The sequence below is a fragment of the Mustela putorius genome, unplaced genomic scaffold (assembly GCF_011764305.1).
Source record: "Mustela putorius furo isolate JIRA1106 unplaced genomic scaffold, ASM1176430v1.1 tig00000596_pilon_pilon_pilon, whole genome shotgun sequence".
NCBI lineage: Eukaryota > Metazoa > Chordata > Mammalia > Carnivora > Mustelidae > Mustela > Mustela putorius.
Window position 1 is genome coordinate 15,792,178 of NW_025421428.1, and position 17,938 is coordinate 15,810,115.

Genomic DNA, 17,938 nt, shown 5'->3' on the forward strand with positions numbered 1-17,938 from the left:
CTGGGTGTCCTCGGACCGCCCTGGGAGGCCCGCCGGTGCCCGTAGCACAGGCGGGGAAGCGCGAGGCCAGAAGGTCCAGACGATCTGCTCCCGGTCCCAGCGTGTGCAGCCTGGGCCGAGGGTGCCCCCCAGCAGAGGGGGGCCTGGGCCCGGGGAGCCTGAGGGAGGACGTGGCACAATGAGCCCGAAGGAGGGGAGGGAGCGCCGTGGGGGCCTTGACCTCAGGCCCACTGGGAGACCACGTCCCACCCGCACCGCTCTGTCCCCAGGGCAGGGGGTCGTCAGGATGTCCAGGCTCCCAGGCTGCATGGCTGGCAGCCGCCGGCTGGCATGGGAGGAGGCACGGCTGGGGGAGGAGAGAGCCCTCCGCGGAGAGGAGGGGGCAGGCGCTCCCCCAGCGGCCGGTGCACGAGGGAGTGCGGTGCACGGGCATCCACGGGACGGCAGAGCCGCGCCACACCAAGTGCCCCAAGGCCGAGGCCCAGACCCTCTACAGCATTGGCCGCCGCACCCTCTTGTCTCCACCGACACCCCCACTGTTCTGTGTCTTGGCCACTTGCTGTCTTTGGACTTGACCTTCGATCCTGCCTTGTCGGAGCGGCTACCCTGCGTGGACTGAGGTCCTAAACAAGGGACAGAGAGGGCTGGGGGGGATCCATGACATCCCTCAGCCGGGGAGGGACCCGGCGTCCACCAGGCCCCGGCTCCCCCGTGGCTCAGCCTAGAGTCCTGCCCCGGCTTCCTCGGAAGCAGGAACCCCCAGCCCCGTGAGTGTGCGCCCCACTCGCCACGCCGGCTGTCCACCCACGGCTCCCTCTCCTGCCCTCTGTGCATCTCCTCTGCAGAGAACAAGGGCGAAGATGTGGACGGGTCAGCGTGGACGGGACCCCAGCACCCCCGGCGGATGGGGGCTACGAGGGGGGGTCATCCCCAGCTGCTCTCCTGGGAGCCGGGAGCCCGAGGACACAACGCCTTCCTCTGGGAAGCCTCAGAGCTCCTCAGGGAGCCTGATGGCCGGCCTCCTGCCCCACTTAGCTTGGTGGGGTAGTCGCTGGCCCCCACTGAGCTGGCTCCACCTCCTGCCTTGTCCCTCCTTGAAGGCGACTGATTCTCTTGCTGTCGAGGTCCCTGGTCCACCACTGAACTATTCCTTGAACTCCCCCAGATCAGGAATCTGGTCCAGCCCAGGGGCAGGGAAGGGGAAAGTCGACCCCTAGAAGAAGAGGGGGCTTGCTTGGGCCCCAGCTGTGAATCCAAGGGCATAACCTCAGGGTCCAGGTCTACATCTCCTCGGCCCCAAGACGTGGGAAGTCTTCGTCAACAGCCTCACGTGGCTGGTCCCCTGTGAGGGCCTACCTGCTCCGCACCGTGGGGACAGCAGCTCCCCGCGGTCAGGCAGGTGTGCTGAGCCCCTCTGAGGTGGATTTTTATCCGCAGCCTCTGAAGCTACTTCCCTGGGTCTGCCCCATTCCTGGCAGATCAGTCAATGGCCCCACTGGGAAGGCGGGCACCACCTTGAGCCTGGGGATAGGGACACTACACCCCACAGGCTCGAGTCAGGTCACCAGGGCAAGTCCATGACCAGGCAACGTGAGTGTGGGTTCGCGGCCGGACTCTGTGAGTCTGGTTCCCTCCAAGGATCCTGCAGGTAAGGGCTCCTTCGTGCAAGCCCGGCTCCTGCCCACAGCCTGGGCCACGTTTAGAGCCCCGGGGGGACATGTGAGGACAGCCCGTGTTCGTGCCGTGGGCAGTGCTGCGACAGAGCCACTCGTGCTGACCACGAGCCCTGGGCAGCGAGGCTCTGGCTGGTGATTTCAGTCCCGTCTCCAGGAACTGGAGGAGGATTCTGGGCCGAACCTATGCCCGTCTCAGTCCCTGCTTACGGGACCCAATGCCTCTCTCAAGACAGCCTGGGGAAAGGGTCACCCAGGCCTCAGGACGATCCGAGGGCCTTGGGGAGCTCTCTGGAGGAAGGAAGTTCCGCCTGCTGCAGGCCCTGTACCCCTGGGCTCTCATGACCCCCCCCCATGGCAATCCTGAAAGCTGATCTGTCCCCAGCCCCACCTTCCAGGGGCTCCGAGGAGCCAGACCACTTGCCTGTAGCCGTGCCTCACATGCTCACGGGTCACCTGGGTCCCATGGCCTCACTGCTCGGCTCCTGCTCAGGGACCTGGGGTCGGGCACTGACTGCTGGGTCTGACCTTGTCGTCCCCCTCAGAGCCGCATCCTCTAAGGGACGCACGGGAGGATCCAGCCCGACTGGCGTAGCCTCGCGACCATCCACTGCACGTACGTGTCTCCCCTTCCACTTCTCTGGTTGGAGGGGGCTCCCCAGTAGCCTGCAAGTTGGCGTGCACTGCCCCTTGACTCCACGGGAGAGCGGCCCGGTGTCAGGGCTGTGTCTGTGCCGAGGGGGGTGGCAGCAGAGAGGAGCTGTCATCCGCGGTGACGCGCAGCCTGAGAGGGAGCCGGGGGTGTCCCTCGGTGGGCCCAGGAGAGCCCGTAAGGCTGCTGCACGCACGCACGGTCACATTCATCCCGAGGACGGGTCCCTGCCCCACTCTGCGCCGCACACGCACACACACCGGGACGTCCCTGGTCCCTCGGGCCGGCCGTCCCCACCCTCTGTCATCTCATGCGCTTACTTTCTGATAGCAAACACGTTCGTCCGATGGCGGCGTTCTGTGGCCGGAGCTGCTCATTCAGGATGTCAGCGTCGGAGCTCCCTTTCCAGACGACGGGGGGCAGCCACGGGGTCAGGACAGGGACATCGTTCCTCCTGCACCCCAGGAGGCAGCCTGTGAGCCGACTGGAGGGGCAACACGCCAAGGGCCCCGGTGCCCGCCGCCCCGACCCGGGAAGTCCTGGCTCCCAGCCGTCCTCGTCTGCTGCCTGCTCCGGCACGACACCCTCCACCCGCCCGGCCCCCCCTTCCTCCCGGCACAGCACGGCGCACACCCCGCTCGTCCTCCGGCCACCAGCGTTCTCCCCATCGAACACTTATTTATTTCAGAGAAACAGCAGAGGCAGGGAGAACTGAGCGAGAGCAGGAGAGATTGCGAGCAGACTCCACGCTGACGGGGGAGCCTGATGGGGCCTTGATCCGAGAGCCCTGAGGTCCGGACCTGAGCCAAAGTGAGAGTGGGGGGCGCCTGAGCCACGGAGCCACCCAGGGGCCCCCAGCGGGCATCACGGTCTTAACACTTCCCGTGTGGCTGTTCGCCTTTAGCTCTGACTTCGCTGCTCTTGCAGAGACTCAGGACAGCGCCCTCCCAGTCGCAGCCACGCCGGTCCCACCCTCTGCCCGTGGCGAGGCCGGTGCCAGCCTGGACTTGGGCTGCAGCAGCTCTGAGCTTCCTCCCTTCCAGGGGGGCTTTGGATGGACACCGACAGTCTCCAAGGCCACACTTTCCCGGCTCCTGTCCACAGGGCAGGGGAAGGAGGAGCCAGGGAAGAGCCCCTCAACGCTCGCACCCTCCACACCTCCCCACCCCCCAGACTTGCGGGCAGCTTTGCGGCCTCCCAAGAGAAGGTGGGAACCCGACCCGGTCAGCCCCTTCCAGGCTCGGAAGGACCTGGGTCTCTGTTCTCGGTAACTCCCCCTATCCTTCCCCCGGGGGCGCTGAGCCTTCCCAACCAGCTGTGGGGGAGCCCACGGAGCCCCCGGCCACCGAGGACGCAGACTGAGCTCCCCCCGCAGGCCCATGAGCTGGGAGGGCAGCCCCCGGGCCGCAGACTCATGCCAGGCCGGCCCGTTCCAGGTCTTGGGGCAGGATCCGGCCCTTCCCGCGGGCCTCGGCCAGGCGTCCAACCCCACCCCCGACGCGGAGCCAGCGCGGGCTCCCACCGCAGGGCTGGGGCTGGGGGGCTGTGCGGGCGAGACCAGATCCAGCCCCGGCTCCAGGGCCAGAGCCCGCACCGGCCCCACCGCCGCTCCCGCTGCGGAGCCACACCCGGTGCCAGGTCCAGGACCAGCGTCTTCCTGTCCTCTCCGGGGAACGCGCTCCTTTTCTTTCAGGGTTTGCTTTTTTTCTCTTGTCATGATTCAGGTATGTTATGTTTCAAACCTAATATAAAATAAACGGTATCTTTTTAACCATTTCCAAGTGTGCATTCCCTGATATTAGCTACCTTCCCCAGGCTGTGAGCCGTCTCCACCATCCAGGCCCAGGACATTTCATACCCCAGAGAAAACCCCTGCGCCCACGGAGCGGTCCGTCACTGGCCAGCCCCCCGCCCCCTGGTCCCGGTCAACCACGAGTCTGGCGCTGGGCCCACTCATTTACCTGTGATGAATTTTTCATACCAGCAGTATCAGGCAGTATATACTCTGAGTATACACTCAGTCTTCCACTGAGCGTAATGTTTGCCAATGGACCGCGAGTACCAACACTTGGTCCTGCTCTGGCTGAATGAACCCCCCGTAGGAACACGCCGCGACGTGTTGATCCACTCACCCGTGGACGCGCACGGGGGCTGCTTTCCTCTTTCGGGTCTTGTCAGCGGGGCTGCTGGGAATACTTCTGTGCCGGCTTTGTTAGAGCGCCTGCGTTCAAGTCCTTGGTTTGGACGACCCGCGGAATGGGCTCAGTGAGGACACGATGCTTACCAGCTTGTGGACCTGCCACCCCTCGGCTCCTGTAGCTCCACCATGTTACGTCTCCCCCAGAGACGGTCCAGGGCTCCTGTTTCCCAGACTCCTCTGCAACACCGGTTCCTCCTGCTTGGTCCGGCTCGCCCCCCCGGGGTGGGGAAACGTGTGTCCCGGTGGTGTCGGCTTGCGTTTCTGCACCATCTGGTGAGGGTCCCCCTCCCGTGTGCCTGCGGGCTGTCTGGCTGTCTTCTTTGGGGAAATTATTTTGAGTGGGATTGTTCATGTTCTTAAATTGTAGGAATTCTCGTACATTCTAGAGGCAAGGCCCTTGTGAGATTTAGGGTTTGCAAACATTCTACCACGCTTTGGGCTTCCTCACGTTCTCTTGAGAGCGTCCTTTCATTCACAAACGTTTTTTTTTTTTTTAAAGATTTTATTTATTTATTTGTAAGAGAGAGAGAGAGTGAGAGTGAGCACAGGCAGACAGAGTGGAAGGCAGAGGCAGAGGGAGAAGCAGGCTCCCTGCGGAGCAAGGAGCCCGATGCGGGACTCGATCCCAGGACACTGGGATCATGACCTGAGCCGAAGGCAGCTGCTTAACCCACTGAGCCACCCAGGCGTCCCTCACAAACGTTTTTTACAATAACGAAGCCCCATGTACCCGTTTTCTCTGTTGTTCTGCTTTGGCTGCCGGAGTAGAGACACCGGTGCCAGGTCCAAAGGAATGAAGACGTGCCCCTAAGTGCTCTTAGTTTACTTCTGAAGTGCTCAGAGTTTCTGCTCTTAAGTTTGTTCCTTGATCCCTTTGGAGTTCACTTTTTTACATGGTGTGAGGTCATGCTCTGACTTCATCTTTGCATGTGGACGTCTGGTTTCCTCACACTGGTTGTCGCAAACAGTGTTCTTGCCTCCTTGAATGACCCTGGTATCCATGTGCAGAAACAACTGGCCGCACACGGCTGTATTCCTGCATTCTCACTGGTCTTCCAGTGGCCCATACGTGTCTGTCTTCTCTGCTCACACCTTCTCAGAAAATGTTATAATCTCACATAGAGGTGGTTTTTTTTTTTTTTAATTCTTTGGAGTTTTTGCAAATAAGATGATGTCATTTATAAATAAACAGTTTTTCGTCCTTTCCATTTTAATAATTCACCTTGTATATTTTCTCTGACCAAATTTCAGTGACCCTATTGACATGAAGTGGTGGGAGTGGGCATCACTGATTAATTTTGGATCTTAAGGAGAAAACTTTGAGCCTTTCACCACTGAGAATAATATACATATGAGCTTTTTAAATAAATATCCTTTATCATAATTTTTAAAGACTATTTATTTGAGAGGTTGGGGGGAAGAGAGAGAGAAAACGTGAAAGAAGAGGGGGGAGGGAGAGAATCCGCAGCAGACCCCCTGCTGAGGGCAGAACCTGCCGTGGGCTGGACCGCAGGACGCATGACATCAGGACCTGAGCCCAAACCAGAAGTCAGACACTCACCCCGTGGAGCGACCCCGGCACCCTCCTTTATCACAACGTAATCTTCTGTTTCTATTTTACCGTGAGCACCGATCATGAAGAGGTTTGCATTTTGTCCGAGCTTATCCTAATCAATCGAGATGATCACGTTTCTTACCGATGTCGTTACGACATGAACTAGCGACGTTGAACAGCCTTGGCACTCCCGGTGTGTGTCACCCTTGGTCATGATGCATCGTCCTTCCGATGTGCTGCTAGATTCCGTCTGCTGGAATTCTACTGAGGATTTTTTTCTCTCTCTTCAGAGTGGATTTTCACTAGCCGTTGTCTCTTCCCTAACGTCTTTGTCAGTCCGGAGAAAGGACGATCTGGCGTTCTGGGGTCACGGGAAGTGTTCCCTCCTCTGGTACTTTTGTCAGCTTCAGAAGGACGGCTCTGATCTCTTCCCGAAATGCACGGACAGATCACCGGTGAAAGCCTCCGGTTCTGGACTTTTATTGCTGTGAAGTTCTCGCCGCTGCTGCTGAGGGAATTTACTCCCTGGAGGTCTACGTGGGGTTTCCATTTCCCCGGAGTCACTTGGGTAGTTTGTGTCCTTCTCAGAATTGCCAGCTTCATCTCAGTGAGCCAGTACGTTGGTCTAAAATGTACCATTTTGGCCTCTTTTGTGAATTTGGTAAATCTCTAAAAGAGAACTGATTTTTCACTGATTTTCTTGAGTGCTCTCCTCCCATTATCTCTGTTCTAACCTTCCTCATTTTTTTGCTCTACTCACATTAGGTTTCCTTAGATCTTCTTCTACTGACCCAGAGGAAACCAATAACCACAAATACAAGTCAGCCTCAGGGCCACTGTCCAGGTCTGGGTTGTTGGGTGGAGAAGCAGTTACAGACCCCCGTGGATCAGGCTACCTGGGCAATTTCTACCTCAGCTGGCAATCCAGGCCACCCCCAGACCATCATGTCAGCCTGATCCACCCCTGCTGCCGGGCATGACGCCCAGCAACAGACTGCCCTGCTTCCCATGAACCATGCACGACCTTGGCACCTTCCGTGCTCGACGAACAAGAAGACTGGCTGAATTTTGCCAAGGAGCACTGCCCACAGTGCCCAGGGCACTGTCTTCTGTGCACTTCCTCACACCTTCCTGCGTGTGGGCCACTGCCACCCAAGAGCACCCACTCACCAAGGGCGTCTGTTCAGTGCAATGTCAGCCCGTCGACTCCACCACCACACAGCAGCCAAGACCGAAAGGAGCCCCCACTCCACGTCCTGTGAGCAGCTCAGACGCAGCCCCTCCCCACCCAGCAGGGACACTGCCTCCCTACTTGGGTGCACTCAGGCAGCTCCTCCAGCCCGACGTGGATGTGGAGGAGATCCACATGGGCCCCATCGCAGAGTCCCTGACGGCCAGGAAAAGAAGGTGACTGTCCCACCCTTTCCCCCTGACAGATCGCTTCCTGGAGCCCGGGTCCCCACTGCACACCCACCAGGACCCAAGAAGCCTCAGTCTCCAGGAGCCTCTGGGCGAGATGCTGCATGGAGTGCCCGGCACGATCCAGTGTTTCTGACAGTCCTGCAACTCCTCTCATTCCGGTCGTCCCTGGAGACCTCAGGCCCCATCGCAGCCTCGGGCAGCAGCACCTCCCCCTCCTCAGCCTCCTCCCAATCGGTGGCAGCCTCGGGCTCCCACGAGCTCTGTGGCTCAGGATCTGCAACCACAGCTCCTCGCTGCCACTGTCCACCCAGCTGGGGGGCGAAGCTGCTCCCCATAGGCCTGGACTTGCGGACTGGCACCACGCCCAAGAGTGTCCTGCTCAGCTGGGCAGAAGGGGCGTCCCTTTGGTCCTCTCACTCAGACCTCCTTGGTACTGGCCGCTCTGGAACAGCTACTGACCAGGAGCCATCTCTGGACCTTCCGGGCAGCACGCCCAGGCCTGGGAGGAGGCAGGCGACCCCCAGGGACCCCACTCTACACAGGCGGAAACTGAGGCAGCCTCCTCAGCCCTGGCTGGTGCTTGGTGATCCACGCTTGAGTGAGGGCAGTAACATGCCCACCGACCTCCCTCCAAATCTTGGATGAGTGGCTCTGATAAGACTGCCCGGATTGTGTCCCTTGAACCCCACATCCTGTAGGGACCCCGCCTCCTTCCGCAACATCCAGAGAGCCCTGCGTGATGGGGTCCAGATGCCCTCCCCAGTGTGCACCCTTCACCCCACGCCAGCCTCTACAGGGCGTTGCCCCCAGGGAGCCCGTCAGGAATGTGCCGCTCAGAGCCCCCTGCCGCCCCTCCCCACGGCCCCATCCCACATGGCCTAACCCCAAGGCTGCACTCAGAGGCTACTTCCTCCGGCTCCTGTGTACACTCACGCTTTGGGTCAGATGGATCTGGGTTCAAACCCACAGCAGGGCCATGCCACAGCCCCGTTCCAGGCAAGCTCCTGTGGTAACGTTGGGGACCCCAGGTTTCTACTTTGAAAATGGGGTCAGGGACTCCCACCTCACGAGGGCGTGTTGGGGATTAAGGCGGGAGATGAAGGTGTTCGGCGTGCTGGACTTGGGGAGAGGGGGGTGCTGCCAGGAAGACAGGGGGAGGGTCCCCAAGGAGGAAAAGGCGGCCTGGCCTCCTGCCTGCCCAGACGGGTCCCCTCCAGCTCCCCTCCCCTGACCCCGCCCTGCACTGCTAGGAACAGGGCAGAGGAACTTGGGGTCAGGACAGCAGGATGGGGGTATGTGTCATTTCTCTCTAGTGCCCCGGTCTCCACGTCCACTCAGTCATCGCCCCCGCCTAAGAGGGGGGGAGGGTCCCCGAGCAGGCAGTGGAGACGGGGACACAGGGACCCGCCCCGTAGGAGCCCCCCTGCCGCGCACGCCCTCGGGAGCCGGGGTCCCGCGCATGCGCCGTCTGCGGGTCCCTGCGCGCGCCCGCAAGGATCCACCTGCCACCGCCGACCGTTGGCGGGGGCGCCCTGCCCGCCCCTAACGGTCCTGCGCCGCGCCCGCCCCGAAGGTGGGATCCTCCAGTCCCGCGGAGCCCACTCGTCGAGTTCCTCGTCCAGCCCCTCCTGGGACAGGGGCAGACTGAGGGCAGCAGCGGCGGGGACTGGCCCGGACCCGACAGGTGAGCAGAGGCTCGGGGAACAGGGAGGGTTTCGGCCCCCCAGGCCCGGGCTGCCCCTTCCCGAGGGGTTTCCTTGAAAATGCGCCCCTGAGATCCTGGGGGACCCTGCCCGCCGTTCCCATGTGGGGCCCGTTCCTCTGGGCATCTCCGTGTGGGCACAGGTGCCCGCGCGCGTCCCCGCCGACGCACACAGACTCCCTCCGCAGGTGGGGTCAAGGGAGAGCGGACCCCGGAGGTGACGAGGGGAAGAAGGGCGAGGTTGGAGGCGGCCGGGCTGTGGGGTGTGCGCGTTGTCTCTTGGGAACATACCCAGGGCCACGGTCTGGGGCTGGGGGACATGCCAGGCTGATGGCCAGGGGTCCCCAAGATACCCAAGGGGCTGCAACGGGCACCCCCAGTCTACAGGCAGCCCCCATCCAGTTCACTAGGCTGAGATGCTCCGATGGACAACCTGTTGTCCTGCTTTATCCTGATGTCCGTAGGTCGTGGTCTCAGGGAGCCGGCAGCGAGGGCCGTTTCCTACACTGCAGACTGTGGGTCAGGTCTCACCCGGCTATTCTGGCCGTTTGCCTGGAGGGCCCCGAAGGTAAGACAGGGAGGCCCAGAGCCAGCCCGTCCCGCCAGACGCTGCTGTGATCCGACTGTGCAGCCGCAGTTCCCCTGCCCGCGTGTGTGCGTGTGTGAGTGTGTTTAAGACGGATGGGGGGGGGCAGCAGGGGGCTCAGCCCGAGCAGGAGCAGGATGCTGAGGGGTCAGATGCCTGCTGGGTGGGTCATGTTCACAGCCCAGGTCAAGGCTGACTGGGTGGGCTGGGGTGCAGGCTTCCCATCCGTCTCCCCAGGATTTATCCCGAGCGCTGTAGGTGTACATGCCTGCATCCCAGGGGCAGGGCTGTGATCCAGGCTGCTCCCCCACCCCCCTGCCCCCACTGCAGCCCTGGCCTCGGCAGGTGCACGATCATCCTTCGCACACGTGTAGGACGACACGGCCGTCCTTCATACTCTGTGGCCTCTCAGGATGGGGACGGGAATATTCGTGCAATTTCTGTTGTGGGACCATCCCGCCTTTGTCCAAAGCTTAGCCCCGTTGTGAAAACGAGTGTGCCCTGACTGCGGACGGGAGCCCGAGATGCAGACGGCTGCGCTCACACCCCGAGGAAGCCGGTGGAGCCAGGGCGGCGCCCTCTCCTGTGTCCCCTCTCCGGGTGCACCTGCACCTCCCACGGGAGCGACCTCCGCGGCCGGTCCCACACCTGCTGCACCCAAAAGGTGACCTGGCACAGCGGCTCCCCCTCACCTGCAGGCTGTGTGTCTCGGGCGGGGCACTTCCCCTCTCTGAGCCTCAGGTGTCCCATGTGGACCCCGTGTGCCCCGAGGCCCGACCCCGCCCATGAGGTTGCCGTGGGGCCTGTTGGGTCAGGTTCCCGATCCCGTGGCCAGCCCGGGAGGGCTCGTCTCCTCCACGAACACGCTCTCTGCCCCAATCCTCGGTATCCTGTGTCTCGGCGAAAGCCGCTTTCCCCGCTGTGAGGGGTTTCACATTCCATCTGGGGGTCCCATCCAGACTGTAGCCAGAGCGGGGGTCCCTTGGGGCTGGCAGAGGGGCCGCGGACCCACTCAGAGACCTGTAGATGCTGTGGGGCTTTGTTTTCTCCGCACATGGACAGGAAGCCCCGTCTAGACAGCCTGCCTAAGTCAGGGAACAGGGCGGACAAGTCTCCCTGCCCCGTGGGCCTCGGTTCCAGGTGGGGTCCGCCGGGAACCCTGAACTAAAAAGCAGCGGTGGGGACAGGACACTCCGTGGGACACACAGCTGGCCTTCTCTCTATATGGACCTCTGTGCTCTCGTCATCCGAAGGATGAGGGACCCTAGGACAGAGGAGAACCCCTGTCTCCCAGGTTGGGGACATCTGGGGCTTTGGCAGGGGCCAGGGTACTGAGCAGAGCCCTGGCCCACCATGTCTGTGATCACCGCTGGAGGGCGGAGCTGTGGGGGCCTCTCCTGCAGGAGGACGAGTCAGACGGCTATGACTGGGCTTTGGGGCCTGGGGGCAGAGGGAAGGCTGGGGCTGGGTTTGGGCCCTGAGGGCCGTGTGTCCCCTGCTTCACTGCCCACTCCAGCCCTGCCTGCCCTGACCCAATCTGGGGGCCACTGGCTCACACGGGGGCCTCGCGCCTTGGTGCCCCAGGCCAGCCACCCTCCTGCGGTTCCCGAGAATAGTATCAGTGGGAAGAGGAGACCCCACGCGCCGGAAGGGGGTCCGGCAGGCATCGGAGCAGGCACTGGGGGTTGCAGGGCCACGAGAGCCCAGGCGGGCTGGGCAGAGGGACATCGCCCGTTCCCTCCTCCCCCACAGACTGCTGCAGCGCCTACCGTGTGCCCCAGGGCTGGGACAGAGCAGACGCCGCGCCCCCTCCCCACCTTCCTAGGGTTTACGGTGCAGCAGGAGGGACCCCAGACAGACAGAGGAGTGGGTCAGGCCCCCCCGGGAAGGCAGGGGTGCTCACACCAGAAATGGTCTCCCTCCCGTGGAGACCACCAACTCGCACCTGCTGGCCAGACCTGCCCCTGCCTGGATGGCCGGTGGGGGTGGGCGGGGTGGGCCCGGCCTCTGGATGGAGCATCCCCGGGGGTGCCCCAGGGGGCTGTGCAGAAGGAAGGGCCAGGCCACTGACGCTACCGCCTGCCCGCCTGCCTCCAGTGCCGTCTCCTCCATTCTGGGCACCTGGCTGGACCAGTACTCGGAGGACTTCTGTCAGCCTCCAGACTTTCCCTGCCTGAAGCAGCTGGTGGCCTACGTGCAGCTCAACATGCCCGGCTCTGACCTGGAGCGCCGTGCCCACCTTCTGCTGGCCCAGCTGGAGCGCGCAGAGCCCGCGCAGGCCGAGCCCGAGGGTGAGAAGGCCGGGGCTGGGTGCCTGGGGCTGTGTGGGGATGGGTCAGTGCTGGGCCCCACAGGGACGAGCCCCACAGGCTGGTGTGGGGCCAGGAGCAGGGACTGGGCTCAGAGCACCCAGCAGGTGCACCGCACTCGGGGAGCCGTCCCGCTGAGGCTTCCTTCCTGGGTGCGGCTTCTCTGGGAGGCCCCCGGTTGGGTCCCGTCTGCACAAAGGCACACGCAGAGGCAGGCCCGCGGGTGATCTTCTCTTCTCTCACAGCTACTCCGCCATTCAAGGAGCCCGGGCCGACCCCGCAGCACCCCTAGCACACTCGAGGAGCCAGGTGCAGAAGCAGAAGCCAGTCCAGCCTCCCCGCAGCTCTGCAAAGGCAGCCTCTGGAGCGCAGCTTGGAGGCCTCACAGCTCTGCCCAGTCCCTTTGTCACTCCCTGATCAGACCCACACCTGTAGGGCCCTTGGGACAAACCTTGAGCAGAGGGCTCAGACCCTTCACCCTGTCCCACTCAGCCAGCCTTGACCTGGGCTGTGAACGTGACCTGCCCAGCAGGCATCTGACCCCTCGTCACCCTGTTCCTGCTCGGGGTGGGCCCACATTATGTGAGCTCTCTTTACACACACACACGCACACACACACATACGGGGGGCGGGGGGAGCTGGGGCTGCACAGTCAGGTCACAGCGGTGTCTGGTGGGACCGGCTAGCTCTGGGCCTCTCAGTCTTAACTTTGGGTACCGCCAGGCAAACGGCCAGAGGCGTCAGGGATAAGACCTGACCCAGAGTGTGCAGTGTAGGAAACGTCTCTTTCCGTCGGGCCTCCTGGGGCCACATCCTCCAGACGTTGGGATACAACAGAAGAACAGTTTGCTCACTGGAGCGTCTCCAGCCTGGTGAACTGCGCAGGGCACTCTTCTCTAGAACGTGGGTGCCTATGGGGGCCGTTTGGGCATTTTGGGGACCTCTGGCCATCAGCCACCTCATGCCGTGGCCCTGGGCATGTTCCCCAAGAGTTACCAGAGGAGCCCAAGGAAGCCTTGGGCCTTTATTGGTACAGCTGAAGGGGACATAAGGTTAACTTTTACTGAATCTGCACATTAACCGTTGCAGGTAAAAATCATAAACACATGACAGAAGAGATTGCTCTGTCACAGGCAAGGGGAAGGGCGGCTCTGGGTGGAGGGGATCGAGCGCGGGACAGAAGCAGGGGCCGGAGCCGTGGTGCATGCTGGGGATGCCCGTGGCTCCTGCCGTGGGCCCAGCTAAGGGCTGGAGCCTGAGCCCGAGCGGGAGCTGCCTCTGTCCCCGGTGCTTGCTCTCGAGCTGGTTCTGAAACCGATCGAGGTGTCCGTGGATGCACCCTCGGGCATTGTCGCCTCATGTGGGCCGGGGGGTCCAGATGACTTGCTCTGGAGCTGGTCCAAGTGGGCAAGGGGGGGCCTTGAGGTCGGTGACCCGCACACCTCGAGCTCCGGAGCCGCCGCCTAAGTGGCCTCCAGTGCAGCAGCCAGTTCTGCATCCTAAGGCGATGCCGAAGCAGCAGGAGGAGAGGTCACCAGCCTGACCGCCTGGCCCTGTGCCTCCGCGAAGGGAACAGCCGCGGCCTTCTGGTCAGCGTTGAGCCGGCTGGAGAACTGGCTCCCACTCTCGGGCTCTGACGCGGGCGCTGGAGCCGCGCTGGCGGCGGGAACGGGTGCGCAGCGGGCTGTCCTCGGGAAGGGACGCCGGCGCTCGCTTTCCCTCTGGGGCGTCCACGGGATGAAGCCGGAGCGGCTCTCGTCTGTGGGGACCTGGCTCGGCCTCTAGAGCTGCTTCCAACGGCTGGCTCGAGTCCCGCGCCAGGGCAAGTTCTAGGGCAGGACGGGTTTCTAGATCTCAGCGCTCCACAGCCGGGCGCAGGCTGGTGCTGGAGATGCTCGAGCCCCGTGTCCCACGCTTGCTGACCGCCGGCGAGAGGCTGCCACACAGGGTAGGCTGGGGACTCCAAGGGTGGGGAGGGTGTCTGGGGTTCACTCTGCACCCCAGCGACCGGACCCGCTGCCGATGCCACACAAGTGGCTGAAAGCGTGAACATGACACTCTGTGGCCCCCACGTCACGGGGCTGCTGGGGGAGCCCACGGATTCGTGAACACGTGACATGTTTGGGTGCTTGGGCACAGAGCAGTGAGGAGGCATGGCCCCTGCTCGCCTGGGGCTGGCTGGAGCAGAGGTCCGAGAGGACTTCAGGTCCCAGGCAAGGGTCTCCGCTCAGCTGGGAGCAGCGGCCGGGAGCAGCAGGGTAGGCAGATGCCCGGTCTACTGGCTCAGGACTGACCCACATGGGGCCCGTGGTGAAGGAAGGGGAGGCAGGATCCTTGGTCTGAGTCGCGCCGAAGCCATTCTCCCCATGTGGCCGTTCCAGTCACCGCGGGCATGGCAGGAATTCTGTTCCTAGATCCCCCCCCCCCCCATGAAGTCTTCTGGATCCTCCACGACCTACAAGGAAGCAGTTCCCATGGTCACCCTGAAGGGCGGGTGTTGTGGTCACTGGGGGAAGCGGGTGGTGGTCTCCTCGAGAACTGGTGGAGGCTTCCCCTCTTGTCAGTGACTGAGTCAGGCTCGGAGCTCTGTGGCCCCAGCCCCCGTGGCAACAAACAGCAGGGCACTGACCACGCACTGGTCAAACTGCTTCCCAAGGTGCTTGAAAGAGCTGGCTCCCATGTATGGGGCAGTCCCCTGAGGGTCAGTCCTGCTAGCCAGTAGGATCAGAGACGGACCTTTGCAGATCAACACTTCCAAGGTCTGTCTCCACTTCCTTCCCATCTCTGTCGCACTCCACTGCATCCCATCGTGGGGAGGGCCGCGGGTGGACCCACTCTCCTTCCCGGGCTTGTGGGGCTGCGTCCAGTCTGTGCTGCTAGGAAGGAGGTTGCCATGAGGTTTGGTGTGGAGACGTTTCTACTGAACGCGGCGTGACGGCAATGCGACATGTGGTTCCCATCAATCTGGCCAGAGCACCTGCCCAGGAAGGCGAGTTATGTTCTTCCCAACCATGAATAAAAGTGCCTGTTTCGGGGCACCTGGGTGGCTCAGTGGGTTAAAGCCTCTGCCTTTGGTTCGGGTCATGATCTCGGGGTCCTGGGATCGAGCCCCACATCGGGCTCTCTGCTCGGCGGGGAGCCTGCTTCCTCCTCTCTCTGCCGCCTGCCACTCTGCCTACTTGTGATCTCTGTCAAATGAATAAATAAAATCTTAAAAAAAAAAAGTGCCTGTTTCTACTGGTCTCAGAATAAATTTTCCAACTTTTCTGACAGTTATGTCTCATTATGACTAAGAAGCATATTTTAATGTGTTGAAGGCCATAGTTATTTTTGTGAAGGGTCTGAAAATGTCTTCTGCCCTTTTCCCACTGTGCGGCCGCTCTTATTTTCAGGAATTCTTTATAACTGGGGTGTCGGCCCCCCTTCTCGAGTGATGAGTGCCATGTTATCATTTTCTCCTCTTTCCTATGGCCTCAGATTTTTTCCTCTAAGTGTTGGTGTCCAGCCCACCCCCGTGTCTCAGGAAGATGTCCGTTACCCCCAACTTGAGTGAAGATTCGATACAATCGCTATAAAATACCTCGGCAGGTAATTTTGTGTGGAAACTAGTGAGATTATTCCAAAAGGTACAAGAAAAGACCTGGCCCACGATGCTCAAAAAATCGTGAAGGAAAACGGAGGAGGACACACACCGCCAGACGCTCAAGCTGTGGCTAAAACCGGAGTGAGTAGGGCAGTGAGGTCGGGGAGGAAGGAGAGGCGGAGCCGTGCGCAGCGCAAGGCAGACTCACGCCCGTGGGCGCCGAGGAACCCTAGGAACATGCCGGAGGAAGCCAGACACGCAGGCTACTCTCTGAGGACGGTGCGGCGCACCCGCAGACGTACAACCTCACTCCCAGCAGGAAGGAGAGCCCCCGCCCCCGGCCATGTGACCTGACCCAGAGATCTGAGCACGTTCCGCAGCCCACCTGACACAAACACGAAACCAAACAGGAATCGAAGCAGTAGCCCAACACGGGAGAAAAGCCACACCGAGCAGCACCTCGGTGGCTGGAGACTGAACGCTTTCCCCAGGTCGGGAGCAGGCGGGGAGACCCGCCACTTCTGCATCTCTTTCCGATAGTGCCCGCCTGAGCCATTAGACAAGACCAGAAAAAAGTGGATCCAGGTTGGGGGGAAGAAGTCAATTCTCTCTGCCTGCGGATGCAGAAAACTGTAAAACACCCGCCAACCTTTTAGAACCAGCAGAGGAATTCAGCAAAGGATACAAAATCAACCCAAAGAAAAATGAGTTGTGCTGCTCTACACAGTACGGAAAGAAAAGAAAACTGCATTTGTCGAAGCCGAGTGAAGTGCTTCGGGACAAGCCCACCCGAGCAGGTAGAAGGTCTGCACGCTGAGAACCCGGCAGAAAGAAGTGTAAGGAGATGCAACGGAAAGGCGTCTCGGGCTCTCAGACTAGCAGGCTGCCTGCGGTCAAGATTCCATGTTACCACAGCGATCTCGGGGGTCAGTCTCTGTCAATCCCAACGCTGCTGCTTGCAGAAATAGAAAATATATTACAAAGGAACGTTAGTCTGAAATGTGGGGTTGACTGAGGGCCGACAGTGTCGGAACAGAACAGAGAGCACAGAGGTAAACGTTCGTGTCCGTGCTCAAGTGGGCTTCGGCAAGACCAGCGGACAGTGCCGGGGAGCCGGACAGCCCATGCCGAAGAGCAAAGACGGGCCGCTCCCTCTCACCGTGCACAGAAGCGAACTCAGATATGGGTCAAAGCCCTCCACGCATGTCCTAAAACTGTCTGTCTCCCATAAGGAATCACAGAGGAGAAGCTTCCCGACACTGGATATAAGTGATTTCTTAGGATCGAAGAATGCAGGCAGCAACCGCGACAAGACAGTCGCGTAGGACCACATCCCAGGACAGAGCCGCCGCGAGTCGCAGGAGCAACCGGCGAGAAGGCATCCGACAGGACGGGAGAAAGCACCTTCGAATCACAGATCTGACGATGACTCACCATCCGGGGTAAGGAACGAACTACGACACAGTAACAGAACAGTCCAATGACCAGTTTCAAAATTGCCAAAGGCCTAGAACTGACATTCTGCAAAGACGGATGCACTGACCAGCACGCAGATGAAAGTAGGCTCAGTACGACCAACAGTCCGAGACGACGGACTCAAAACCACGGAGACAGCACCTCACACTTATTCTGACGGCTACCTGAGAGGAGAATAAAAAAAAAAAAAACCGGAGACAGAAACACCGAATGCTGGCAAAATGTGGAGAACGTGGAACTTTTGTGCATTGCCGGTGCGGCTGTAACGTGGCATGCCACTGTGCACGAGAGTCCTGATGGAGCTCGGAAAGAGGGAATGCAAGTACTGTATGATCCAGCCGCCACGCCTCAGACTGTGTGCGCCAAAAAACTGAAAGCGGGTCTGGAAGAGCGGTCCGCACACGCGTGTCGCAGCAGCACGCTGCACAACACACACGTGGCCAGATGCCAGAAGCCACTCAGGTGTCCACCAAGGGTGAATGGATAAATCCATCCTGGAGACCTCATTCAGTCTTAGAGAGGAAGGAGATCCTGACGCCTGCTACAAGGGGCGTGGACCTTGAGGACATGGTGCTCTGTGAGATGAGCCCGCACAGAAAGACAGACTGTGTATGAGCTCTCCAAAGCAGCCATCTTCACGGAAAGAAGCCAGAATGGTAGCGACCAGGAGATGCGGGGGAGGGGAGGCGGGGAAGCTGTGGTTTACCCGGCCCAGACATTCGTAGGTCTGCCAGAGAGACCGATGCTGTACGGTCGCCCTCATAGGTGCAGCTGAAGAGA

The 17,938-nt window shown here is 61.1% G+C and overlaps 1 long non-coding RNA gene across 1 annotated transcript; it reads left to right on the forward strand.

The window, feature by feature from the left end:
* Positions 1–9,024: 9,024 nt before the first annotated feature.
* On the forward strand, positions 9,025–15,192 carry LOC123392796. Its single transcript, XR_006607483.1, has 4 exons — positions 9,025–9,186; positions 9,669–9,772; positions 11,888–12,081; positions 12,345–15,192. It is a non-coding gene; the product is annotated as an uncharacterized LOC123392796 (long non-coding RNA).
* Positions 15,193–17,938: the final 2,746 nt, after the last annotated feature.